General features: G+C 44.9%; 1 pseudogene; it reads right to left on the bottom strand.

The window, feature by feature from the left end:
- Positions 1 to 4,671: 4,671 nt before the first annotated feature.
- Positions 4,672 to 25,273, bottom strand: LOC144752833 (nuclear respiratory factor 1 pseudogene; annotated as a pseudogene).
- Between the last annotated feature and the right edge of the window lie 1,911 nt (positions 25,274 to 27,184).

Below are 27,184 nucleotides of genomic sequence, written 5' to 3'. Positions count from 1 at the left end.
CTAGTGCTTCTCGTTCTCTGTCCTCCAATATCCTTTCAACGGAATTGTCGTGTAATACTTGTGGGGTTAAAGTTGGAGCACAACTCGGGGCAGTGGGAGGTGTCTCTCTGGGTCTTTCACCATAACTAGGTCTAGGGTGCAAAGTACCTGTGCCTAGGGATCTTGGTTCTTCCTCATATGGAGGGTTTAGGAACGGCATTCCTGAACCGGATGGTCTTGCCTCACCTTCGTAGGGAGATCTTGAGCAAAAGTCTCTTTCCCGGGAGTATCTTGCTTCCCCACTAGCTGGCATTCTTGGATAAATATCCCTTGCATCTACGGGACCTAAACTCTCGGTATAGGGAGGCATAAAGCAACCCCCTCCCACACTGACAGATCTGGCCTCTTCCTGGGGCGGAGGTCTTCGAGTATTATCCCCCTCACTAGAAGGTCGATGTCCTTCATTATAAGGAGGTGGACTTCTTAAAAACAGATCATCTAACAATTCATCATCCGACTCTCCAATAGGCACCCAATGTTTACACTTTTCTGTCTTCTTTTCCCCTGTGGGAGTACCACCCGCTGGCATCATTGGAAACAGTCCCTCTACAATCATATTCTGTCTCCACTGTTTCTTCTTTTTGTCACGGGTATCTTGTTTCAGTTTCGGATAAAATTTAGTTAACCCTTTATTCATTCGGGGCTTATCCCTTTCAAAAGCTTCGATTTCCCATTCCTCTAGTGCTTCGTACTGCGTTAATCTAGGTCTGGGATGTAAATCATTCATTCTGGTTCTCAAATTAAATAGAATTCTGCCATTGAATGTACCTTCTAACGGAAAAGCCAATACTCCGTCATCTTTCGTGTACTCCACCCAATTTTCCAACCATACACACGAGTGGTACCCTTTATCAAACATCATGAAAGATGCGGGAGTATTCGGTTGCGGAATGACAACACCTTCTCTGGTTCTAATCGGTTTGTCCTTTTTGAAATAATTCTTTACTTTCTTTACAAGGGACACTTTTCTTTTATTTCCGTACATAATGTCGTTTTTAACACCTTTCCACTGATCGTTCTCAAATCCCATATGCCGTGGATCAGGTCTAGTATGTGGTCTGTACGAATGCCACATACGATTTCTGCGAGCGGCTTTGTTTACAAGTCGCTCCCAATCCTAGTGCGTTTCTTATTTTCGTGCGACCAATGAAATGCACAAATTCAAATATTTCGACCAATGGGTGCGCGGCCTTTCGCGAGACAGGTTCTCACGCTTCCGCACTCACCCCTCCTTTACAATTCCAGCTCCGCTACGCACCCGCTGCGTCTACCAATCCCAGCGCGGCACAGAGTGACGTCAGAGCAGCTTCGCGTCTGACTTCCTCCTTTACAAGGTAACGGAAACTTTATTTCTTTCTAAAGTGCTAGTGCTTGGTTATTTTACAACGAATACACATTCGCCACTGTACTCAAGTGTCTAGACAGGAAAGAATTATTTCACTGCAAGTAAACTACTTCCATTTACTTTTCACACGCTACGGGTAGATCTCTTCTGCCTACCCTTCACAGGAGCATTGGAGAACCTGCTACTTCCCTAGACTCATCCACCTTTCCGGGATATATCCAAGTTTAAAGTTTCACCAGCGATCCCCTTTGCTTTCACCCAAGCTCCGATGAACCTGTTACTTTCCGGTGTGACCCTTACTAGGTTATGCCACAATAGGAATTTCGCCAATGAACCTCGTTGCTAACATTTATTCAAACATACATTCAGAAAACCCTAGTTAGTGCTTCCAGTTCTACCTAACCTGCACTAACCTTCCTGGAGTAAGTGACCTCAAAGCAAGTGGATTCTCTTCACCACTCGCTATTCAATTCCCCGGGGATTCCCAACAACACTTAAGACGTTTTACTAATGAATGGATAAATACATATAACAGTATAATAACAAGAATAACAATTTTAAAACATTTCATAATTTTCAAAGCAAAGCATTTCACGTGAGTGATCAGTTCACCTAAAATCTTTACTCTTTTAGCAGCAAAAGTTCTTTCTCAACTAGCAGCATCCAACTTATCTAGCTTAACTAGTCCTACCTAACTTTAACTAGTCCCTAACCATAGCTCTGCTACCAGAAATAGTGATAGGGATCGGGGGTCACCTGACCAATAATTTTCACCATATAGTTTTCGGGCCCATAAATTTCAATTCACCATATACATTAATCAGGCGACCTCACAATCTACCATCAGCACCCTAATTCCTTCCTGTTATATTCTAATGTACCCGACTTACCAATCCACCGTTACGGGTACCTATGACCACAATGGATCAGGGAGCTAGCTGTGAAGGAAGGCAGGCAAAATACAAAACCCAACTTTTAAAATACCTTTGATATTCATCAAATGACCACGGACAACTGGGAAGTTTTAAGAATTTTATCTAGAAGTCAGTTTCGGAAATCATAAGGTTTACAGTCAAAAGACAGTCGATAATCAGGATAACGAAAATAACATAACCATAAAGAAACAATGTAAGGGTAATCATTTAAGTTTGTAATTGGAGTAACAGGGAACACACTAAGTAGACTTAAACTGGAATTCAAAAATAGACATCTATAAGTGAGCAAGCTATTTGCATGTACTAAATTATACTATTGGAACGTACTTCATGAAAATGGGGAGAAATTAGGAATCCTATACGTCTATCAAAAGGGTGGAAAGTAAAACACGCTATAATTCTAATAACGTTACTTCAAATCAAAGTTCAAGAGGAAATTATAAACCACATTTATAATTCATAGACAGTATAGAAATAATGTGCTCTAAGAGGTAAGGTAACATAGGAACATGCTATGAAAATTCAATGCAATAGGTTTTCATAGGGTAGATTTTGCGGAAAGCATGGAAAATACAACATGTGCAAGGTATGTCTTTATTGAAGCAAAGACAGGAAAATAGAAAGGTGCAGAATAGAGTTTCAGCCCCTCTATATATTTACCTAGAATGGTGTGAAAACCAACCCTGGCCACGGATCAGTCAAGGACAGGAAATACCCCAAGGAATAGCAGTCATCAATGGGACAGCAGGTGCAGAATGGACACCCCAGGACAGGACAGGAAACCCAGATTAGGATCAGGACAGGACCACCAAGGCACGACCAGCACCCGCAGTTCGGAAGCAACGCCTGCGCTCCACCCTCTCTGCAGATATCAGTCAGAACCCCGATTGGGTTAGCGAACTCCCCAGCAAAGTGCTCCGCCAGCACTTAAGGTTTAGTAAAACCTTCAAAAGTCTATGGTCAAATTCGGACAGAGTGCTCCGCAGCTCTCTGTAAATTCAGTCACCTCTTGAGTGCGTTGGGTCAGTGACAGGTCAGCTATTCAGACAAGTCGGACAAATTCTATAGCTAAACCTAGGCTAGATATACTCTTTTCGGGTCAGTGTACCACCCCCCAATGTTGCAAAGTGTCAGAATCCCCAATTTCGATTGGTCCCCAAGTAGGATAGGTTAACACACCAATCAGAACAGACTTTTCTAAGGCCTGATTTACATTTTTGGGTACCGCCTAGCAAGATTGGGGTTCCCATGAGAGAATACACAGAATACAATAGAAGAATATCATTGTAACAGTTTCAGAACATTCAACTCCATCTTGCTGGGTCAGAGGTGGCGTTCACATGAGCATCTTGACTGTGGCTGCCAGCTGGCTGAGTTCCACCGCTCAAGGCTACTGCTCCCTGGGCTGCGCGAGCATGCGCGGAAGGGACCTTCAAGATGGCTCTCAGTACATTCAGACCCCCATTTCCCGCGATACATGAAAAGTAAGCGAAAACAAATTAAAACATAGAAATAAATGAATGTATTACATGTCATGATTTCACACTTCAGGTTTATCATCATAAAAATATACTATGCGATTAAGGGTAAGTGCTACACATAACGACACAATGAGCAACAGCACGAGCTTCACCTCGTTATCACATTAAGCGGCCATCTTATGGCTATTAGGCATGCGCACCCTTTCCCTCCAAATCAAAACTACGTCACGTCACGTGAGTAAGCCTAACGCATGCGCAGAAGCAATATTCTAAACGGCGGCCATTTTAGAAACATAAATTAATCGTATTAGTAAAACACATAGGCAAGCGTCCCTAAGATACATGAATATAGTAAAAATAAAGAAATTTTTGTACAACATACGGTTTTGTTACTGGGTTATGACAGATTCGAGGTTCATGGCTCATGCAAGTTGCGTAATATGCAAATTCTTGCTCTATCAACATCAGTTGCAGTTACCAGTAAATGCTTGGGAGAAAAACGTGAGCTAACACAATAATACAAGAAATTAGCGTGTAGCATATCCAAGACACACGTCATATGGGGAATGGTAGGTAGTGGGGGAAATAGTAAACAGGGGAGAGGAAATCAGACAGAGTTAGATAGATCTGAAGGGGAAAGTACTCCAGGGGGAATAAAGCAGTCAAACTAGTCAAAGAGAGAGACAGATAAAACCATGGAGAAGCGTGAAAAACAATGTCTGATGTCCGGCTGGGTAGGTGATGGCTGATGGGGTGACCCAGAGCCAGACTCTGCTGTAGCTGCATGGGACAGCTCCTCCGGGCAGCGGCCAAGGGTACTCGGGCTCCGCGGTAAGTACAAACAGTTTTAGTTTCAGCCCGTGGGGCATCGTCATAGTTCCATAGAAGGCATCAGTCCCGGTGTTACTGGGTCCGCCTCGTCCTCCATCTTGTGTTGTGTTGTTTGCTGGACCACGGCAACAGGCAACAGGTGTGTTCTCAGCGCCCCGGTTTCCATCTTAGCATATTCATTGGCAGGGACGTCACAGCTCATTTCTGAGCGATGTAAGATCGGAGCAGGGCGATATTGATCTTCAGGTGATCTGCCTGCAATACGGTTGCTGGATCGTTGTTGTGGGTGGGATATCCTTTCTAGAGAGCTCCATGTCTCATTCAGTGCCTCCCCGTCCATTACAGTAGAATAATTGACTTGTGCAACAGTAACTGTGGTAGGCAGCTCAGAGGCATCAGCAAGTGTGGCAACTGTAGCACCCGTGCCAACCTGTATGGGAGAAACTGTTACATCAGGGTTAGTGGTTGTTGGTACCACTGTCTGCGAAGGAAGTAGATGTGATATGCTGTGCGTGGCCACTTGATGTGTCTGGTTATCTTCAAAGGCATACAAGAGGTCCTCATGTTAGTGCTGCTTGTAACAATGTTTAACTCTAGTTCGCAGCGCTTGAGTCCAGGACACCCGCTGCTTCTGGTCTTCTGAGCGGACGTCACTGCGAACATTCGCCCACGGGATGTCATCTGGCCACCAAAGTGGTTTGCAACTCTCCTTGCCCCAGCCAGGTTTCCCTCTTCCTGTTGAATACGTCAGCATTTCCGGAATAAAAGCACGTAGTTGTGCATGGGTCATCTTGTCCACAGACACCGGAATGCCATCAATATTTAGTGGTGGCAGCTCTGGGTTCATCTCTTGTGGTGCAGGGGCATGGTTCAGCCAAGGCAGACTCCAGATCTTCCAGGATCAGGCTCTTGTATTTACACACCACATTCTCCAGGGGTGCTATGACAAACACTTTGAAGATAGGATGCGGTTTGGATGGCGAAATGTGCAGCACTATCTCCTGCTGACCGACTCTGGTGGTGTATACATCCAGTGTGGCTCGTAATTTTCTTAGCAACCGTGTCTGCTGCCTCTTGCGAATGGACGGATTTGGTTCAAATATGTGAGCCTGTTTTTAGGTCTCGGGCCTAGCGTACACTGCCAAGCAGTGTCGCGCAGCCAGAGTCCTTTTCCTGGGGTTTTGAAAATGGACCTGGAAATTCCACGCAGCTCGTACGTGTTATTTCCTAGGTCCATTTTCATTGGCCTTTGCGTGCTTGTATTTTTAAAACAGAACACGCAATAGGCCACGGGCGGTCGCGTAGCTCCGCCCATGGCCTATTGGTGTCTGTTACGCGCACCAAAGGCCATATCTCTTCAATTATCGCGGCCAGACATGGCCGTCATAATTGAAGATATATGATGGCAGTGGCGCACGCGCGTGCACCACTCGCCGTTTTTTTTTCCTGTTTCTAGGTCACTATTGATAAGCATTTTCTTCCGTTCTATTGAAATTCTGCCACTAGCTTCAGTTGGAAGCAGGACCAGACAATGACTAATTGCTATAGATCATACTCTTTTCTGTTAGAACTCAATTTTAATACTGAAAGCACCAAAATCCACATGACATCGTAAACACGGTACACTTTTCCCCTTTTTAAACTCCGGCAGGTTTGACATGCCAACATTTAACAAAACGTGAGGTATTTAACCCAACTGGAAATCACGAGATCCGTTCAATACCACCCAGCGTGGAATTCCAGGTGGTGTTCTGTGTAGTGTCCTCTCTGATCTCCATTGCTGAAGGTTCCATGGAACTTGGAATGCTGTTCTTATTAATGTTCTCTAGAAGTCAGTTACTCCTTGGTAGCTGATGGATGGGGTGTTATTCAATAAACCTCTATGCCACATCATCTATGTTTCTGTATTATTATGAACTTTTCATTGGCGACGAGGGTCAACGAGGAGAAATGAAAGAGGAGATGAACACCTCAACATCAAGCTAAGTGGAATGGACTGTGCTTTGTAGTGAAAGGACTTTATTGAGTTTTTAAAATATTTATAAAAGAAATTAGTGAAGGAACCTACATAAAGGCAGTGAAGGAAAACGCATATGTGTGAAGGCAGTTTTAAAGTAAAGGGTTTTGTTTTACCTTCTCCGGCGGCTGTTGTGAAAAGACGGGAAGTTTAAAAGCTTCTTCAGCGGCAGTTTATGATAAATATTAAGTGGGAAGGTAGATAAAGAAGAGTTCGTATGTAAGAATGATTTAGACAGTTTACGAACAAGAGCGTGTTGTTTGTCCTTCTCCAGTGGCTGTTGAGAATGTCGGGAAGCTAATAACTTCTCCAGCGGCTGTTTACGATACACATAAGGTGGGAAGGTAGACAGAAAAGAGTTTCTGTACGTACCTTTATTTAAGTTATGTTTGGAGCGGCTGTGGAGGAAAGGAGTATTGCGGCTTTGTGGTTGTTTGAAGGGGGAGCGGAGATCTTCTTCGGTCGGCTGCAAGTAACAAGTGATGACATATTGGAATGCTGCTAAAGGATTCAGCGCAGAGTGTACGTCACTGTACTGTGTGAAGAGACACCGCGATAACTGTTTGCTTGCGTTATCAGCTTGTGCTTACGCGGGAGCTCATTTTCTGTTTAATTTATGTTTAAACAAACAGGAAGTGTTCGGTGAGGTAAAGGACATTTATCACAGGAATATTGTCGAATGGAAGGTTTTCAAAGAAGACTTTAAAGTATAATGTTATTCTTCTTTGGTTAAAAAGAAAACGAATACTTTTGTGATGTTATGATTTTATCACAAAGTGTAAGATTTTAAATTTAAGTGAAGGTACAATTTAAATATTTTGAATACTTTATGTGATAACATGGTGATGTATTATTACTGTTGATCTGGTATTAATAGATAGGTTTTTTTTGTTATAGTGTTACTTATTTATAAACAAAAAGATATTAAAATAGTAATTGAAAGGAAGGATTAGGTTAATTGAGTTTTAGTTTTAAAAAAAGAGAGGAAAATGCAGAATGTGACTACTCCACCCTTTTTCCTCAGTGATCCAGGAGAACCCAAAGTAAAATGGAGCAAGTGGAAAAAAATATTTGCACATTATGCGAGAGTATGTGGTACTAACTTAAGTGCAGAAAGGAAATATTCTCTCTTGATGCATTGTTTAGGAGGAGAGGGTCAAGAGGTGTTAGAAAATTTACCAACTTTACCTCCACAGGAACAACGAGGTTTGGATGAGTATGAAGTATGTTTATATAAACACTATTTGCCTCGTGTAAGCACAATTATGGAAAGATACCATTTTGGAAAAAGGGAGCAAGGAAAAGATTAATCGGTTGAGGAATATTTAACTGCTTTGCGGAAATTGTCCTCTACTTGTAAATTTGGTGCAGCAAATGAAGAACGTTTAAGAGATCAGTTAATTTTAGAATGTATAAGTTCAGAGAGGAATTGTGGCTGAAGGACGAACCACCTTTAGAGGAGGTTGTAGGTATAGCAAAAAGGGTAGAGCATATGTTAAAATGTGTAAATGAGTTAAAGGGTAACAAAGGAAAAACTGAGGCAGTAGTTGAAGATGTTAAAGAAGATGTTTGTCAGGTAAAAGATGTAAAGAATATTGTGAAAGATTCAAGCAAAGAGGAAACATCGTTCAGTGCAATAACATGTTTCAGGTGTAGAAAGCCTGGTCACAAAGCGAACTCAAAGACTTGTCCAGCATCGAGTTTTGTGTGTCATGGGTGTGAGAAAAAGGGACATTTCGTGAAATTTTGTAAGTCTAAAGATAAGAAAGTATTAAACAAAGAGATAAAAGAAGTTATATGTCAAGTAAAATAGAGAAGAAGTAATGATCATCCAATTGGTAAGGTTAAGGTAGATGGTGTAGTGTTAGAAATTAAGTTTGATTCTGTTTCACATATTTCAATTATTTCAAAGGAAATTTATGAAAAATGTTTTCAAATGAAAAATAAGCTTTTTAAAATGGATGTGAATCCAGGGAGGTATGGTGGTTCTCCCATAAGCATGTTGGGTTATTTTAATGCTTCAATTGAAATGGAGAAAAATATAATCGTTGGAAAAGTTTATGTTTCAAAAGTTGGCGATTGTTTAATTAGATGGCCACATCAGCGTTTATTGGGGGTGATGTTAAATCCTAATTCAAATCCAAAAGTTCAGATTCAGGAAGCAAAATCTGATGGTAATTCTTTTGTAAAAGAATTCCTGCAGCTTTTCCGTTCAGAATTGGGATGTCTTAAAGGTTACAAGCATAGTATTAAGTTAAAGAAAGATGCTGTACCTGTCATGGCTAAAGTAAGAAGGATTCCTATAGCTGTATAAGAAAAAGTAGAACAGGAATTGAAGAAATTACAAGAACAGGATATTATATCTTCTGTGGAGGCAACAGAATGGTTGGCGCCAGTTGTTGTCGCGAACAAACCTAATGGCGATGTAAGATTATGCTGTGATTTGAGATCACTCAATAAAGAAGTAATTGTGGATAAATTCCATTACCAAACATAGATGAGTTACTAACTTCTTTCTGTGATTCGAAGATTTTTACAATGTTAGATCTTACTCAGGCTTATCATCAGATTGAGTTGACGCAGGAGTCACAAGACCTAACGGCTTTTATCACTCCCATGGGTGCATTTAAGTATAAAAGGATGCCGTTTGGTCTTGTGTCTTCTGCGTCAGTTTTTCAGAGGGTTATGGCTTCTATTTTGAGAGGAATGAAATCCGTAAAATGTTACCAAGATGATTTACTGATTTTTGGAAATAATCAAGAGGAGCATGACAAGACTTTGACATTGGTTTTAAGGAGGTTGGAATCTGCTGGACTTACGTTAAAATATGAAAAATGCAAATTTTCAGTTAATGAGGTTAATTATCTAGGACACAGTATATCAGCTTTAGGAATTTCACTGAAGAAAGATTTGGTGGATACCATAGAAAATTTAGTGTCTCCAAAGAACAAGGAAGAGATTGTTTCTTTTCTAGGTATGGTTGAATATTATGGTACATTTATTAAAAATCTAGGGCCAGATGTAGGTAGCCAAATACCGGTCGGTAACGGCCGAATTCGGCCGTTACCAACCGGTATTTGGCTTTTGAGATGTAGGTGGGTCAGAATTTACAGAATCGGTATATTTACCGATTCGGTAAATTTACCACTTCGGTATTTTACCAAATCGGTAAATATACCGATTCTGTAAATCCATATGAAGGTGGGACTCTTCAGAGTCCCAAAGGCCCTACAAATTCGGTATTTTAACACCCAATCCAATTGGGTGTTAAAATACCGAATTCAGGTGTGCATGCACATGTGTGCATGCACACCTAGCCATGTGACAGACAGACATGCCCTTAGGGCATGTCTGTGTGCCACATGGCGCACATGCCTATTTTTGGGGTGCCAGAGGGTGTCAAAGTGACACCCCCTGCACCCTTGCTAAAATCGGTATTTACCGATTCTGTAATTACAGAATCGGTATTGCCCATTGATTCCTATGGGCTTCACAGCCCATAGGAATCAATAGGAAATACCGATTCGGTATTTCCAGATTCGGTAAATACTGAATCTTAACGATTCGGTATTTCCACATCTGGAAATACCTACATCTCCCCCTTCATATTTACCACTTCTTAAATACCGAATCGGTAAAATTCGGTATTTAAGAAGTGGTAAATCAATTCTACCTACATCTGGCCCCTAGCTAGCAAATCTAGTAATTTAAGGAATTTAATTGGAAAGAATAAGGAGTTTATTTGGTCAGAAGGATGTCAAAAGGAATTTGAGGATATTAAGAAAGATTTGGTTAATGCTCCCAATCTACAGGCATTTATTCCTTATGAAGAGACTTTTGTGGTAACTGATGCAAGTTCTAAGGGCTTAGGTGCCATTCTAAAACAAAATAGAGGTGGAAAGGAGAAACGTATTGCTTGTGCTTCTAGAAGTTTATGGGGTGCAGAGTTAAACTATTCTGTGATAGAAAAAGAAGCTTTGGCAATTTTTTGGGCACTCAGGAAATGTAAAAATTTTCTTTGGGGTCTAGAATTTAAGGTTTGTTCAGATCATAAACCTTTAAAGGAAATTTTCATGATAAAGGGTTTAGATTGTGTCTCATCTCGGATTAGAAAATGGGTCATTGGTCTTCAGGAATTTAATTTTAGTGTGGATTATATTCCAGGTGTTAAAAATGTGTCTGCTGACTGTCTTTCACGTTTGGTTTGCGATGTTTTAGAAGGAGATGTTGAGGAAGAAATTCGTGAGAATGAGGTAAATGTATGTGAAGTCACTTCTGGTGTCATACTTGAAGAGGAGTGGTTAGAAGAAAACAGAAAAGATAATGAAATTTCAAAGGTGATTAGTTTAATTTTTAAAAATTCAGTTGTTGACAAATCCTTGTCTAAGGTTTGGCATTTAGTTGTAAATGAATAATCTGTAGAAAATGGAATTCTTTTAAGGGGTTCAAAATTGATCCCTCCAAATTCATTAAGAAGAAGATTAATTGAGGAGGCTCATCAAGGTCATTTAGGCATTGTTAAAACAAAGGAAATCATTTGTAGTTTATTCTGGTGGCCAGGTATGGATCTGGAAATTGAAAGAGAGGTGAGAGAGTGTTTACAATGTAAAGTAAGCGAAAAAATTCTTAATTCTCGGACTGCTCCAATGGTGTGTCGTAATTTACCGAGTGGTCCTTGGGAGGATGTTGCAATTGATATTGTATATCCGCTTTCTGGTGAACATCGAACTCCTTATTGTTTTAATTGACTTATATTCAAGATGGGTAGAAGTATCCTCTGTATCGGAGGTCACATCTTCATGTGTAATTTCTTTTCTAAAGGACATTTTCAGAAGAGAGGGGTTTCCAAAAACTCTTCTATCTGATAATGGACCTCAATTTTGTTCAAGCATGAAGTCTGAATTTTTGGTATCTTGTGGAATTGTGCATAAAAGAACATCAGTATATCATCCAGAAACCAACGGAACAGTTGAAAGGTTTAACAGAGTGATAAAGGAGAATATACAACTTTCAAGAGTGAATTCTTTAGATTGGAAGGAGGAGTTGCAGAAATGTATTTTGGCACATAGATTTTACCCTCAAATGTCGACAAAGAAGACCCCTTTGGAATTATTTAAGGGCAGAACTCCGAACACAAGTTTATGTCCAGGATGGATGTCCTCGGGTAAAGGGGTAAAAGATAACAGTATTGGAGATTTGGAGACTTAGGCCCAGATGCATCAAGCAAAAAACAGGTCGCAAACGGTTTGCGACCGGTATTTTTGCATTTGGGATGCATCATCCCAAATGCAAAAATCGCAATTAAGGAATCTCTAAATTGAGATTCCTTAAATTGTGATAGCTTTTCAGGAATCCCAAATTGAGATTCCTTAAATGCAATGCATCAAACTAAAACAAATAGCGATTTCGCAAATAGGAGTAGCAAATTACCATGAAGTTGAACTTCATGGTAATTTGCAAAAACATTGAAAAATGCTCTAAAGTGCATTTTTCAAAGTTCCGTTTTACATACACACATGCCCTTAGGGCATGTGTGTGTGCATGATGTACCAATATGCAGATTTCAGGGGTGCAATAGGGTGTCCTTTGGACACCCCTGCACCCTTGAAATTGCATTCTCAATTTGCGATTCGCTAATTGCAAATCGCAAATTGAGAATGTCTTCCCATTCATTCCTATGGGCCTTTAGGGAGGTATTCCTTAATTGCGATTCGCAATTTGCGAGTCGCAATTAAGGAATTTTAAGAAATCGCTATTTTTAAAGCGAGTTCTTGATGCATGGCATTTTGCACTTCCTTATTAGCGAATCCTTATTTTTCGCTAATAAGGAATCGCAAAATGGATGCTTGATGCATCTGGGGGTAAGAGAAGAAAGGCTTCAGTTAAAAAATAAAATATGTTTTGATGAGAGGAAAAGAGTAAAGGAAAGTAAAGTTATAGGGCCTTATTTATGAAGGCCTTGCGCTACCGGTGCGTCACTTTTTCCCATTTTAAAAGTGACGCACCGGCGGCGCAAGGCCTTCATAAATAAGGCCCATAGTTGTGATGTGGTTCGGGTCAGAGCACCTGTTGGAGCTCTATCTTGGTCGAAATATTCTGCCCCTATGCGTGTCATTAAGTGTTTTAAGAATTCTGTAAAATTGGAGAATGGCAAGATCTGGAATTTAAATCGTGTTGCTATTGTTAAAGAATGTACTTTACATAAGAGTTTGGCTAAAAGTAAGTCTTCTTGCTTAATTTGATGATTCTCATGTCAGGAGTAGTACTCGGATTAAACAAATTCCTGTCTATTTTAAGGACTATGTAAGTTAAAATGTACATGTTATCATGCAACTAACAATTTTCTTGCATTCTGTATTACATTCTTTTATTGTTTTATTCTTTGTTTTCTTTAATTTTTTGAAGCTGAACTTTTGTTATAAGAAAGAAGATGTGTAGTGTCTTCTCTGATCTCTATTGCTGAAGGTTCTGTGGAACTTGGAATGCTGTTCTTATAATTGTTTTCTAGAAGTCAGTTACTCCTTGGTAGCTGATGGATGGGGTGTTACTCAATAAACCTCTATGCCACATCATCTATGTTTCTGTATTATTATGAACTTTTCATTCTGGGAAAAAGAAACCCCCCTGAGAAGTTGCCATGAGGACTCGGTGTAAGAGATCATTGTAGAATCTTTAAGTTGGCAACTGTTTCCCAAAAATGTACTTTGACTGTGCAGTCCGCTGCACCTACCCACAGAGCCAATAAGGATACTGTCTTATTGCAATTGGGTGCAGAGTGAGAGTGACTGCAGTGTGAGAGTGACTGCAGAGTGAGAGTGAATGCAGAGTGAGAGTGACAGCAAAGTGAGAGTGACTGCAGAGTGAGAGTGACTGCAGAGTGAGAGTGACTGCAGAGTGAGAGTGAGAGCATGAGTGACTGCAGAGTGAGAGTGACTGCAGAGTGAGAGTGACAGCATGAGTGACAGCAGGGTGAGAGTGACAGCAGAGTGAGAGTGACTGCAGAGTGAGAGTGATTGCGGAGTGAGAGTGACTGCAGAGTGAGAATGACCGCAGAGTGAGAGTGACAGCATGAGTGACAGCATAGTGAGAGTGACTGCAGAGTAAGAGTGACAGCATGAGTGACTGCAGAGTGAGAGTGACTGCAGAGTGAGAGTGAATGCAGGGTGAGAGTAACTGCAGAGTGAGAGTGACTGCAGAGTGAGAGTGACAGCATGAGTGACTGCAGAGTGAGAGTGACTGCAGAGTGAGAGTGACTGCATGAGTGAGAGTGAGTGTGACAGCAGAGTGAGTGACTGCAGAGTGAGACTGACTGCAGAGTGAGTGACTGCAGAGTGAGTGACTGCAGAGTGAGTATAACAGCAGAGTGAGTGTGACAGCAGAGTGACTGCAGAGTGAGAGTGACTGCAGAGTGAGTGACTGCAGAGTGAGTGACTGCAGAGTGAGTGACAGCAGAGTGAGAGTGACAGCAGAGTGAGAGTGACAGCGGAGTGAGAGTGACAGCGGAGTGAGAGTGACAGCATGAGTGACTGCAGAGTGAGAGTGACTGCAGAGTGAGAGTGAGAGTGACTGCAGAGTGAGAGTGACAGCATGATTGACAGCAGAGTGAGAGTGATTGCAGGGTGATAGTGACAGCATGATTGACTGCAGAGTGAGAGTGACTGCAGAGTGAGAGTGACTGCAGAGTGAGAGTAACAACATGATTGACAGCAGAGTGAGACTCGGTGTAAGAGATCGTTGTAGAATCTTTAAGTTGGCAACTGTTTCCCAAAAATGTACTTTGACTGTGCAGTCCGCTGCACCTACCCACAGAGCCAATAAGGATACTGCCTTATTGCAATTGGGTGCAGAGTGAGAGTGACTGCAGAGTGAGAGTTACTGCAGAGTGAGAGTGAATGCAGAGTGAGAGTGACAGCAGAGTGAGAGTGACTGCAGAGTGAGAGTGACAGCATGATTGACAGTGACTGCAGAGTGAGAGTGACTGCAGAGTGAGAGTGACTGCAGAGTGAGAGTGACTGCAGAGTGAGAGTGACAGCATGAGTGACAGCAGAGTGAGAGTGACTGCAGAGTGAGTGACTGCATGAGTGACAGCAGAGTGAGAGTAACAGCATGAGTGACTGCAGAGTGAGAGTGACAGCATGAGTGACTGCAGCGTGAGAGTAACTGCAAAGTGAGAGTGACTGCAGAGTGAGAGTGCAGAGTGAATGTGACTGCAGAGTGAATGTGACTGCAGAGTGAGAGTGACTGCAGAGTGAGAGTGACTGCAGAGTGAGAGTGACAGCATGGTTGACAGCAGAGTGAGAGTGACTGCAAAGTGAGAGTGACTGCATGAGTGACTGCAGAGTGAGAGTCACAGCATGAGTAACTGCAGAGTGAGAGTGACTGCATGATTGACAGCAGAGTGAGAGTGACTGCAGACTGAGAGTGAATGCAGAGTGAGAGTGACAGCAGAGTGAGAGTGACTGCAGAGTGAGTGACTGCAGAGTGAGTGACTGCAGAGTGAGTGACAGCAGAGTGAGAGTGACAGCAGAGTGAGAGTGACAGCATGAGTGAGAGTGACAGCATGAGTGACAGCAGAGCGAGAGTGACAGCATGACTGACTGCAGAGTGAGAGTGACTGCAGAGTGAGAGTGACTTCAGAGTGAGAGTGACTGCATGATTGACAGCACAGTGAGAGTGACTGCAGACTGAGAGTGACTGCAGAGTGAGAGTGACAGCAGAGTGAGAGTGACTGCAGAGTGAGTGACTGCAGAGTGAGTGACTGCAGAGTGATTGACAGCAGAGTGAGAGTGACAGCAGAGTGAGACTGACAGCATGAGTGAGAGTGACAGCATGAGTGACAGCAGAGTGAGAGTGACAGCATGAGTGACCACAGAGTGAGAGTGACTGCAGAGTGAGAGTGACAGCATGAGTGACTGCAGAGTGAGAGTGACTGCAGAGTGAGAGTGACTGCATGAGTGAGAGTGAGTGTGACAGCAGAGAGAGTGACTGCAGAGTGATACTGACTGCAGAGTGAGTGACTGCAGAGTGAGTGACTGCAGAGTGAGTATAACAGCAGAGTGAGTGTGACAGCAGAGTGACTGCAGAGTGAGAGTGACTGCAGAGTGAGTGACTGCAGAGTGAGTGACTGCAGAGTGAGTGACAGCAGAGTGAGAGTGACTGCAGAGTGAGAGTGGCTACAGAGTGAGTGACTGCAGAGTGAGTGACTGCAGAGTGAATGTGACTGCAGAGTGAGAGTGACTGCAGAGTGAGAGTGACTGCAGAGTGAAAGTGACAGCATGGTTGACAGCAGAGTGAGAGTGACTGCAGAGTGAGAGTGACTGCAGAGTGAGAGTGACTGCATGAGTGACTGCAGAGTGAGAGTGACAGCATGAGTAACTGCAGAGTTAGAGTGACTGCAGAGTGAGAGTGACTGCAGAGTGAGAGTGACTTCAGAGTGAGAGTGACTGCATGATTGACAGCAGAGTGAGAGTGACTGCAGACTGAGAGTGACTGCAGAGTGAGAGTGACAGCAGAGTGAGAGTGACTGCAGAGTGAGAGTGACAGCATGATTGACAGTGACTGCAGAGTGAGAGTGACTGCAGAGTGGGAGTGGCTGCAGAGTGAGAGTGACTGCAGAGAGAGGGTGACTGCAGAGTGAGAGTGACAGCAGAGTGAGAGTGACAGCATGAGTGACTGCAGAGTGAGAGTGACAGCATGAGTGACTGCAGAGTGAGAGTGACAGCATGAGTGACTGCAGAGTGAGAGTGGCTGCAGAGTGAGTGACTGCAGAGTGAGTGACTGCAGAGTGAATGTGACTGCAGAGTGAGAGTGACTGCAGAGTGAGAGTGACTGTAGAGTGAAAGTGACAGCATGGTTGACAGCAGAGTGAGAGTGACTGCAGAGTGAGATTGACTGCAGAGTGAGAGTGACTGCATGAGTGACTGCAGAGTGAGAGTGACAGCATGAGTAACTGCAGAGTTAGAGTGACAGCAGAGTGACTGCAGAGTGAGAGTGACTGCAGAATGAGAGTGACTTCAGAGTGAGAGTGACTGCATGATTGACAGCAGAGTGAGAGTGACTGCAGACAGAGTGACTGCAGAGTGAGAGTGACAGCAGAGTGAGAGTGACTGCAGAGTGAGTGACTACAGAGTGAGTGACTGCAGAGTGAGTGACAACAGAGTGAGAGTGACAGCAGAGTGAGAGTGACAGCATGAGTGAGAGTGACAGCATGAGTGACAGCAGAGTGAGAGCGACAGCATGAGTGACCCCAGAGTGAGAGTGACTGCAGAGTAAGAGTGACAGCATTAGTGACTGCAGAGTGAGAGTAATTGCAGAGTGGGAGTGACTGCAGAGTGAGAGTGACTGCAGAGAGAGTGACTGCAGAGTGAGAGTGACAGCAGAGTGAAAGTGACAGCATGTGTGACAGCAGAGTGAGAGTGACTGCAGAGTGAGAGTGACTGCAGAGTGAGAGTGGCTGCAGAGTGAGTGACTGCAGAGTGAGTGACTGCAGAGTGAATGTGACTGCAGAGTGAGAGTGACTGCAGAGTGAGAGTGACTGCAGAGTGGGAGTGACTGCAGAGTGAGAGTGACTGCAGAGAGAGAGTGACTGCAGAGTGAGAGTGACAGCAGAGTGAGAGTGACAGCATGAGTGACAGCAGAGTGAGAGTAACTGCAGAGTGAGAGTGACTGCAGAGTGAGAGTGGCTGCAGAGTGAGAGTGGCTGCAGAGTGAATGTGACTGCAGAGTGAGAGTGACTGCAGAGTGAGAGTGACTGCAGAGTGAAAGTGACAGCATGGTTGACAGCAGAGTGAGAGTGACTGCAGAGTGAGAGTGACTGCAGAGTGAGAGTGACTGCATGAGTGACTGCAGAGTGAGAGTGACAGCATGAGTAACTGCAGAGTTAGAGTGACAGCAGAGTGACTGCAGAGTGAGAGTGACTGCAGAGTGAGAGTGACTTCAGAGTGAGAGTGACTGCATGATTGACAGCAGAGTGAGAGTGACTGCAGACTGAGAGTGACTGCAGAGTGAGAGTGACAGCAGAGTGAGAGTGACTGCAGAGTGAGAGTGACAGCATGATTGACAGCAGAGTGAGAGTGACTGCAGAGTGAGAGTGACAGCATGATTGACAGTGACTGCAGAGTGAGAGTGACTGCAGAGTGGGAGTGGCTGCAGAGTGAGAGTGACTGCAGAGAGAGAGTGACTGCAGAGTGAGAGTGACAGCAGAGTGAGAGTGACAGCATGAGTGACTGCAGAGTGAGAGTGACAGCATGAGTGACTGCAGAGTGAGAGTGACAGCATGAGTGACTGCAGCGTGAGAGTGACTGCAGAGTGAGAGTGACTGCAGAGTGAGAGTGGCTGCAGAGTGAGTGACTGCAGAGTGAGTGACTGCAGAGTGAATGTGACTGCAGAGTGAGAGTGACTGCAGAGTGAGAGTGACTGTAGAGTGAGAGTGACAGCATGGTTGACAGCAGAGTGAGAGTGACTGCAGAGTGAGAGTGACTGCATGATTGACAGCAGAGTGAGAGTGACTGCAGACTGAGAGTGACTGCAGAGTGAGAGTGACAGCAGAGTGAGAGTGACTGCAGAGTGAGTGACTACAGAGTGAGTGACTGCAGAGTGAGTGACAGCAGAGTGAGAGTGGCAGCAGAGTGAGAGTGACAGCATGAGTGAGAGTGACAGCATGAGTGACAGCAGAGTGAGAGTGACAGCATGAGTGACCCCAGAGTGAGAGTGACTGCAGAGTAAGAGTGACAGCATTAGTGACTGCAGAGTGAGAGTAACTGCAGAGTGAGAGTGAATGCAGAGTGAGAGTAACTGCAGAGTGAGAGTGACTGCAGAGTGAGAGTGACAGCATGAGTGACTGCAGAGTGAGAGTGACTGCAGAGTGAGAGTGACTGCATGAGTGAGAGTGAGTGTGACAGCAGAGTGAGTGACTGCAGAGTGAGAGTGACTGCAGAGTGAGTGACTGCAGAGTGAGTGACTGCAGAATGAGTATAACAGCAGAGTGAGTGTGACAGAAGAGTGACTGCAGAGTGAGAGTGACTGCAGAGTGAGTGACTGCAGAGTGAGTGACAGCAGAGTGAGAGCGAAAGCAGAGTTTGAGTGACAGCAGAGTGAGAGTGACAGCATGAGTGAGAGTGACAGCATGAGTGACAGCAGAGTGAGAGTGACAGCATGAGTGACTGCAGAGTGAGAGTGACTGCAGAGTGAGAGTGACTGCAGAGTGAGAGTGAGAGTGACTGCAGAGTGAGCGTGACAGCATGATTGACAGCAGAGTGAGAGTGACTGCAGAGTGATAGTGACAGCATGATTGACTGCAGAGTGAGAGTGACTGCAGAGTGAGAGTGACTGCAGAGTGAGAGTAACAACATGATTGACAGCAGAGTGAGAGTGACTGCAGAGTGAGAGTGACAGCATGATTGACAGTGACTGCAGAGTGAGAGTGACTGCAGAGTGAGAGTGAATGCAGAGTGAGAGTGACTGCAGAGAGAGTGACTGCAGAGTGAGGGTGACAGCAGAATGAGAGTGACAGCATGAGTGACAGCAGAGTGAGAGTGACTGCAGAGTGAGTGACTGCATGAGTGACAGCAGAGTGAGAGTAACAACATGAGTGACTGCAGAGTGAGAGTGACAGCATGAGTGACTGCAGAGTGAGAGTGACAGCATGAGTGACTGCAGCATGAGAGTGACTGCAGAGTGAGAGTGACTGCAGAGTGAGAGTGACTGCAGAGTGATTGACTGCAGAGTGAGTGACTGCAGAGTGAATGTGACTGCAGAGTGAGAGTGACTGCAGAGTGAGAGTGACAGCATGGTTGAAAGCAGAGTGAGAGTGACTGCAGAGTGAGAGTGACTGCATGAGTGACTGCAGAGTGAGAGTGACAGCATGAGTGACTGCAGAGTTAGAGTGACAGCAGAGTGACTGCAGAGTGAGAGTGACTGCAGAGTGAGAGTGACTTCAGAGTGAGAGTGACTGCATGATTGACAGCAGAATGAGAGTGACTTCAGACTGAGAGTGACTGCAGAGGGAGAGTGACAGCAGAGTGAGAGTGACTGCAGAGTGAGTGACTGCAGAGTGAGTGACTGCAGAGTGAGTGACAGCAAAGTGAGAGTGACAGCAGAGTGAGAGTGACAGCATGAGTGAGAGTGACAGCATGAGCGACAGCAGAGTGAGAGTGACAGCATGAGTGACCGCAGAGTGAGAGTGACTGCAGAGTGAGAGTGACTGCAGAGAGAGACATCATGATTGACAGCAGAGTGAGAGTGACTGCAGAGTGATAGTGACAGCATTATTGACTGCAGAGTGAGAGTGACTACAGAATGAGAGTGACTGCAGAGTGAGAGTGACAGCATGATTGACAGCAGAGTGAGAGTACTGCAGGGTGATAGTGACAGCATGATTGACTGCAGAGTGAGAGTGACAGCATGATTGACAGTGACTGCAGAGTGAGAGTGACTGCAGAGTGAGAGTGACAGCATGAGTGACTGCAGAGTGAGCGTGACTGCAGAGTGAGAGTGACTGCAGAGTGAGAGTGACTGCAGAGAGAGTGACAGCATGATTGACAGCAGAGTGAGAGTGACTGCAGAGTGATAGTGACAGCATGATTGACTGCAGAGTGAGAGTGACTGCAGAATGAGAGTGACTGCAGAGTGAGAGTGACAGCATGATTGACAGCAGAGTGAGAGTACTGCAGGGTGATAGTGACAGCATGATTGACTGCAGAGTGAGAGTGACTGCAGAGTGAGAGTGACTGCAGAGTGAGAGCGACTGCAGAGTGAGAGTGACAGCAGAGTGGGAGTGACAGCATGAGTGACTGCAGAGTGAGAGTGACAGCATGAGTGACTGCAGAGTGAGAGTGACTGCAGAGTGAGAGGGGCTGCAGAGTGAGTGACTGCAGAGTGAGTGACTGCAGAGTTAATGTGACTGCCGAGTGAGAGTGACTGCAGAGTGAGAGTGACAGCATGATTGACAGCAGAGTGAGAGTGACTGCAGAGTGAAAGTGACTGCAGAGTGAGAGTGACAGCATGAATGACTGCGGAGTGAGAGTGACAGCATGAGTGACTGCAGAGTGAGAGTTACAGCATGAGCGACTGCAGAGTGAGAGTGACAGCAGAGTGACTGCAGAGTGAGAGTGACTGCAGAGTGAGAGCGACTGCAGAGTGAGAGTGACTGCATGATTGACAGCAGAGTGAGAGTGAGAGTGACTGCAGAGTGGGTTACTGCAGAGTGAGTGACAGCAGACAGAGAGGGACAGCAGAGTGAGAGTGACAGCAGAGTGAGAGTGACAGCATGAGTGAGAGTGACAGTATGAGTGACAGCAGAGTGAGAGTGACAACATGAGTGACCGCAGAGTGAGAGTGACTGCAGAGTGAGAGTGACTGCAGAGTGAGAGTGACTGCAGAGAGAGAGAGACAGCATGATTGACAGCAGAGTGAGAGTGACTGCAGAGTGATAGTGACAGCATGAGTGACTGCAGAGTGAGAGTGACAGCATGAGTGACTGAAGAGTGAGAGTGACAGCAGAGTGACTGCAGAGTGAGAGTGACTGCACAGTGAGAGTGACTGCAGAGTGAGAGTGACTGCATGATTGACAGTAGAGTGAGAGTGACTGCAGAGTGAGAGTGACTGCAGAGTGAGAGTGACTGCAGAGTGAGAGTGACAGCAGAGTGAGAGTGGCTGCAGAGTGAGTGAGTGCAGAGTGAGTGACTGCAGAGTGAGTGACAGAAGGCTGAGAGTGACAGCAGAGTGAGAGTGACAGCAGAGTGAGAGTGGCAGCATGAGTGAGAGTGACAGCATGAGTGACAGCAGAGTGAGAGTGACAACATGAGTGACCGCAGAGTGAGATTAACTGCAGAGTGAGAGTGACTGCAGAGTGAGAGTGACTGCAGAGAGAGAGTGACAGCATGATTGATAGCAGAGTGAGAGTGACTGCAGAGTGATAGTGATAGCATGATTGACTGCAGAGTGAGAGTGACTGCAGAGTGAGAGTGACAGTATGATTGACAGTGACTGCAGAGTGAGAGTGACTGCAGAGTGAGAGTGACTGCAGAGTGAGAGTGACTGCAGAGTGAGAGTGACAGCAGAGTGAGAATGGCAGCAAGAGTGACTGCAGAGTGAGAGTGACAGCAAGAGTGACTGCAGAGTGAGAGTGACAGCATGAGTGACTGCAAAGTGAGAGTGACTGCGGAGTGAGAGTGACTGCAGAGTGAGAGTGACTGCAGAGTGAGAGACTGCAGAGTGAGTGACTGCATGAGTGACAGCAGTGTGAGAGTGACAGCATGAGTGACTGCAGAGTGAGAGTGACAGCATGAGTGACTGCAGCTTGAGAGTGACTGCAGAGTGAGAGTGACTGCAGAGTGAGAGTGACTGCAAAGTGAGTGACTGCAGAGTGAGTGACTGCAGAGTGAGTGTGACTGCAGAGTGAGAGTGATTGCAGAGTGAGAGTGACTGTAGAGTGAGAGTGACAACATGATTGACAGCAGAGTGAGAGTGACTGCAGCGTGAGAGTGACTGCAGAGTGAGAGTGACAACATGAGTGACTGCAGAGTGAGAGTGACAGCATGAGTGACTGCAGAGTGAGAGTAACAGCATGAGTGACTACAGAGTGAGAGTGACTGCAGACTGACTGCAGAGTGAGAGTGACTGTATAGTGAGAGTGACTGCATGATTGACAGCAGAGTGAGCGTGACTGCAGAGTGAGAGTGACTGCAGAGTGAGAGTGACTGCATGATTGACATCAGAGTGAGAGTGACTGCAGAGTGAGAGTGACTGCAGAGTGGGAGTGACTGCAGAGTGGGAGTGACTGCACAGTGAGAATGACTGCAGAGTGAGAGTGACAGCATGATTGACAGCAGAGTGAGAGTGACTGCAGAGTGAGAGAGACTCAGCAGTGTGAGTGTTCCAGAGAGAGCAGGGTATGCTTGTGCGCTTACATGGTGCACTGACACACAGGAGCTAAAACAAAGAACAGCTGAACACGTGTCTTGGGAGCTTCTTGGAGGCAGCCGGCCCTCTGTTAGGGAAGCAGCAAGGAGGGGACGCCCCAACCAATCAAGCGCAACTGCTCACAACCTGCTGTACGATTACAACACAGGCCAAAGGGTAGAGCTAGGTCTTTTCGCATTACGTAGGGTGAGCAGTGTGTGAGTGTGTAGGGTGAGCAGTGTGTGAGTGTGCAGGGTGAGCAGTGTGTAAGTGTGCAGGTTGAGCAGTGTGTGAGCATGCAGGGTGAGCAGTGTGTGAGTATGCAGGGTTAACTGTGTGAGCGTGCAGGGTGAACATTTTGTGAGTGTGTAGGGTGAGCAGTGTGTGAGTGTGAAGGGTGAACATTGTGTGAGTGTGTAGGGTGAACAGTGTGTGAGTGTGCAGGGTGAGCAGTGTGTGAGTGTGCAGGGTGAACATTGGGTGAGTGTGTAGGGTGAGCAGTGTGTGAGTGTGTAGGGGCAGTGTGTGAGTGTGCAGGGTACGAAAACTCAAACTAAGTCCACCACACACACACACACACACATAACACCACACACATAAGACCACACACATAAGACCACACACACACCACACACACACACACTCTCACCACCACACTCTCACCACCACACACTCACCACCACACACTCACCACCACACACTCACCACCACACACACACCACCACACACACAACCACAGACACACACCACCAGCCGTCAGTGCATGCTTTCACCGGGCACAAACACCACCAGCCAACAGTGCACGCTTTCACCGGGCACAAACACCACCAGCCGTCAGTGCAGGCTTCCACCAGGCATTCAAAACAACAAATTTCCTTTTCCCAACTTTTTAGGCCGGAAACCTTAGTCATAATTTAAAATATATTATTTATTATTAACTGTTGAATTACTGATACATTTCTAGAGTCAATTAATGTGGTTAAAAACACATGGTCACATTATTTATAAAAAACGTTTTGCTAAAAATTCAAAACTCACAAAGCTTATATGCACAAATTATTACACTTAAAACACAAAACTTATTAATGAACAAATGTATCAGTAATTCAACAGTTAATAATAAATAATATATTTTGAATTATGACATGGGGTTGTGTGTAACTTAACCTTTGAATATAAGTTTTGTAAATTTGGTAACCTGCGCAAATACTCATTTCACACTAGTCCACCTGTCCCTACACTATATAGTGACTCCTAAGGTTTCCGGCCGAAAAAAGTTTGGAAAAGGAAATTTGTTGTTTTGAATGCTTGTTACCCATTCCTTTTCCAAGTAAAAGGGTATCTCCCTCTACATTTTGTCATTTGAGTATGACTTCCACCAGGCACACACCACCAGACGTCAGTGCATGCTTTCACCCAACACACACACACCACCAGCCATTAGTGAGTGCACACTTTCACCAGGCACACACAACACCAGCCATCAGTGCACGCTTTCACCTGGCACACACACCACCAGCTGTCAGTGCACGCTTTCACAAGGCACACACACCACCAGCCGTCAGTGCACGCTTCCACCAGGCACACACGCCTCCAGCCGGCAGTGCACGCTTCCACCAGGCACACACACCACCAGCCATCAGTGCACAATTTCTACAGGCACACACACCACCAGCCATCAGTGCACACATCAATTGTTAACGCATCCACAATTAACTATTGTAGCAATCGCAGTATGGTGCACTTTACTTTTAAACATATTCATCTAAAGCGCAGCATGCCACCATTGCTACAATTCCAATCCAACCCACATAATTCCACTACACAGCACATGCATACACTCCATAACACCTGGCTAAAAGACATTGCCATTTACAATGACATTAGATCTAACTCAAATAAATCTGAGACCTATTGCATTTCCAATGCTTGTTCTTCTTTCCTGTGGCCACAGCTGCAGCTGTGGGCATCCCAAACGGTCCAGCTGCAGCCAGGTGAGCAGTGACCTCATCTGCAGCTGCAGAGTTCAGAATGTCAGAGTCATCATAAGATGTGTCCTCAGGCGAAGAGACAGAGGGGCAGATTTACAAGAAAGTGGCGCATCTGAAGATGCGTCACTTTCCCTGCGCCACTTTCAGAAACCCTTGCACCACTATGGATGCGCCGCATTTACAATACGGTGCACCATGCAAGGATTGACAGATGCGTCAGAAATTCTGATGCATCTGTTGACGCAAAAGTCACGCGTTGCTGGAGATGTGTCACAGGCAGGACGCAACTCCAGCAATGCAGGGGGATGCCTATCCTCATTGTGCTGCACCACTCCTTACGCCTACTTCAAGCAGGCGTAAAAATTTGACGCAGTGGCGTCCTAGAAGTGGCGCAGTGAAATCTTGTAGATTTCACTGTGTCACTTCTACGAGGCTTTTTTGCGTTGGAACCTGACGCAGGTATAATATGATGCAGGGCTTCACAAGGTGACGCTTCTCCCTAGATGCGTCACGTTGTAAATGGGCCACATTTTTACGCTACTGCTGCGTCACAAAACGTGACGCAACTGCAGTGCAAAAATGATGCAAGGGGCTTGTAAATCTGCCCCAGAGTCTTGGTCTGCACTCATCATGCTGTGATCAGTGTACATAGCCACATGAACGTGCTGGAGCTGCTGGGCCACTGCATGAGCTTCAATGGTGTCCATGTGATCAGACTGGCCGTGGTCCTCCATTTATGACTAATATGGAAGCAAGTAAGAAGAGCTCAGAGCGGCTGCGCTGCTGCCAGCCTGCGCCGTGAGGCACCTACGCGAGCAATTGTTTGGGAGCCAGTATACACTTGAATTAACAGAATAATGTGAATCATTATGGTGACAAAGAGTTATAGTTTTCGAGTGGGACTTTAAATTTATCATCCGTTCTGAAATACTTCATTATAATAGAAACCTGTAAAACAAACAATGGCAAAGCCAATCGGCCTCACCTTTTGGATCTATTGGCTTTGCCAATGCTGTTCGCTGATGCTGTGCAGCATCAGCAAAGAAAAGAAGTAAAAAAAAGACGCAATGACGCAGCTGGTGTAGTCGGTTGCATGATTTTGTAGCGATAAGAATGTGGACACGTACAGTATTACAGAATGAAACAGGCGCCATTTTCTTTTTTTTATTGACCAATAGAAGATGGCGGACACCACTCAGGTCTGTAAATTTAAAAGGAACTGAAATGTTAAAAGCATGAAATTGCTGTTAATGGAGCGGAGATCCCGACAGCAAATGACAGCTGCCAGACTAGCCCAAAAAAGTGCAGCAAAAAAATGAATAGCCTGTGAGAAGTGCAAGGGAGGAGCGGTTGGGGAGGAAGATGGAGATTACATCAAAATAAAGCCAGGATGGAGAGGACAGGCAAAGCAGCACACAAGGGAAAGAGCAATACAGAGCGAAGGGTCCAGGGGGAAGCAGACCATGTTGGACTGGCACTGCCAGATAGGCCAACTTGGAAAAGCTAGTATCTGGGCTGTGCCTGTTTCTAGTCACAGGACTACACAAAATGTACTTGCACTGGCCCTTTCGAGCTGGCCCATGTGCAAGTGCCAGACTGCCCAATAGTTCCAACACTAGAAGCAGATGAGAGAGAGTAGCACATGAAGGAGAGAACAACAGGAAGCATGAGCAGGGGAGAAGCACGCGGGAGAAAGCAAAACAGGAGGGAGAAAGCAACATGAATCGCATGGAAAGGAGGCGGATAATTGGAGGAAGGAAACAGCACACAAGGGAGAGAGCTAGAAAGGTCACCCACTCTCATAAAGAAAGAACAAAAGTTGTTCGCTAAATTTGAGCAATTGAAGGATAAAAGTTGTCCAATCAAAATGATGGTAAAGGGGCAATGGTCCAGGGGAGGGACAAACAGAAGAAGCGGAAGACAAGCCATTGAATACGAAGCAAGCAAAGGAGGGTGACAGGAAAGGCAACCATTGGTAAGCAATTGGCAGGCTCTAATCCTACTTCAAGTTTTTAGTAAGCCCGCAACAGGGGCCTTATTTATGAAGGACTTGCGCCGCCGGTGCGTCACTTTTAACATGGGAAAAAGTGACGCACCGGTGGCGCAAGTCCTTCATAAATAAGGCCCCAGGTCTTTAACAACCAGGCAGCTTGCATTGTCTGGTGGATGAAACCTAAGAGATTGCACTAGTATAGTCTGAACGCATATTACCCAAAATAATTGTTTTGAATGCACTGTAAGCACTTAAATACAAAGGGCCTGATTCACAAAGGTGACATTCATAAAGACGAACATACACTTTTGTGTAAGTTTGCGATTTTTTGCAATTCACAAAGCAATTTTACGAGTAGTATCTTTACGACTGCGTAGTCTCTGCACTCGTGCGGAGACTCAGCACATAAAAAAGATACGCAGTTGTAAAGATAATGCTTGTAAAATTGCTTTGTGAATTGTAAAAAAACGTAAACTTACACAAAAGTGTAAGTTTACCTTGGTGAAGCGGCCGAAAATCTCTTCATTGTGTAGCATTCTGTCTTATAATATGTGCAGCATATCTTGTACTGTAATGCACATTTTAAACTGTGTCAGCCTATCTTTTACTCTGTGTGTTATATATTTTTTAAACTAATGAATTACATATTCAC

Source organism: Lissotriton helveticus, chromosome 5_1 (assembly GCF_964261635.1).
Source record: "Lissotriton helveticus chromosome 5_1, aLisHel1.1, whole genome shotgun sequence".
Lineage (NCBI taxonomy): Eukaryota > Metazoa > Chordata > Amphibia > Caudata > Salamandridae > Lissotriton > Lissotriton helveticus.
This window is presented reverse-complemented; position numbering and strand designations above follow the sequence as displayed.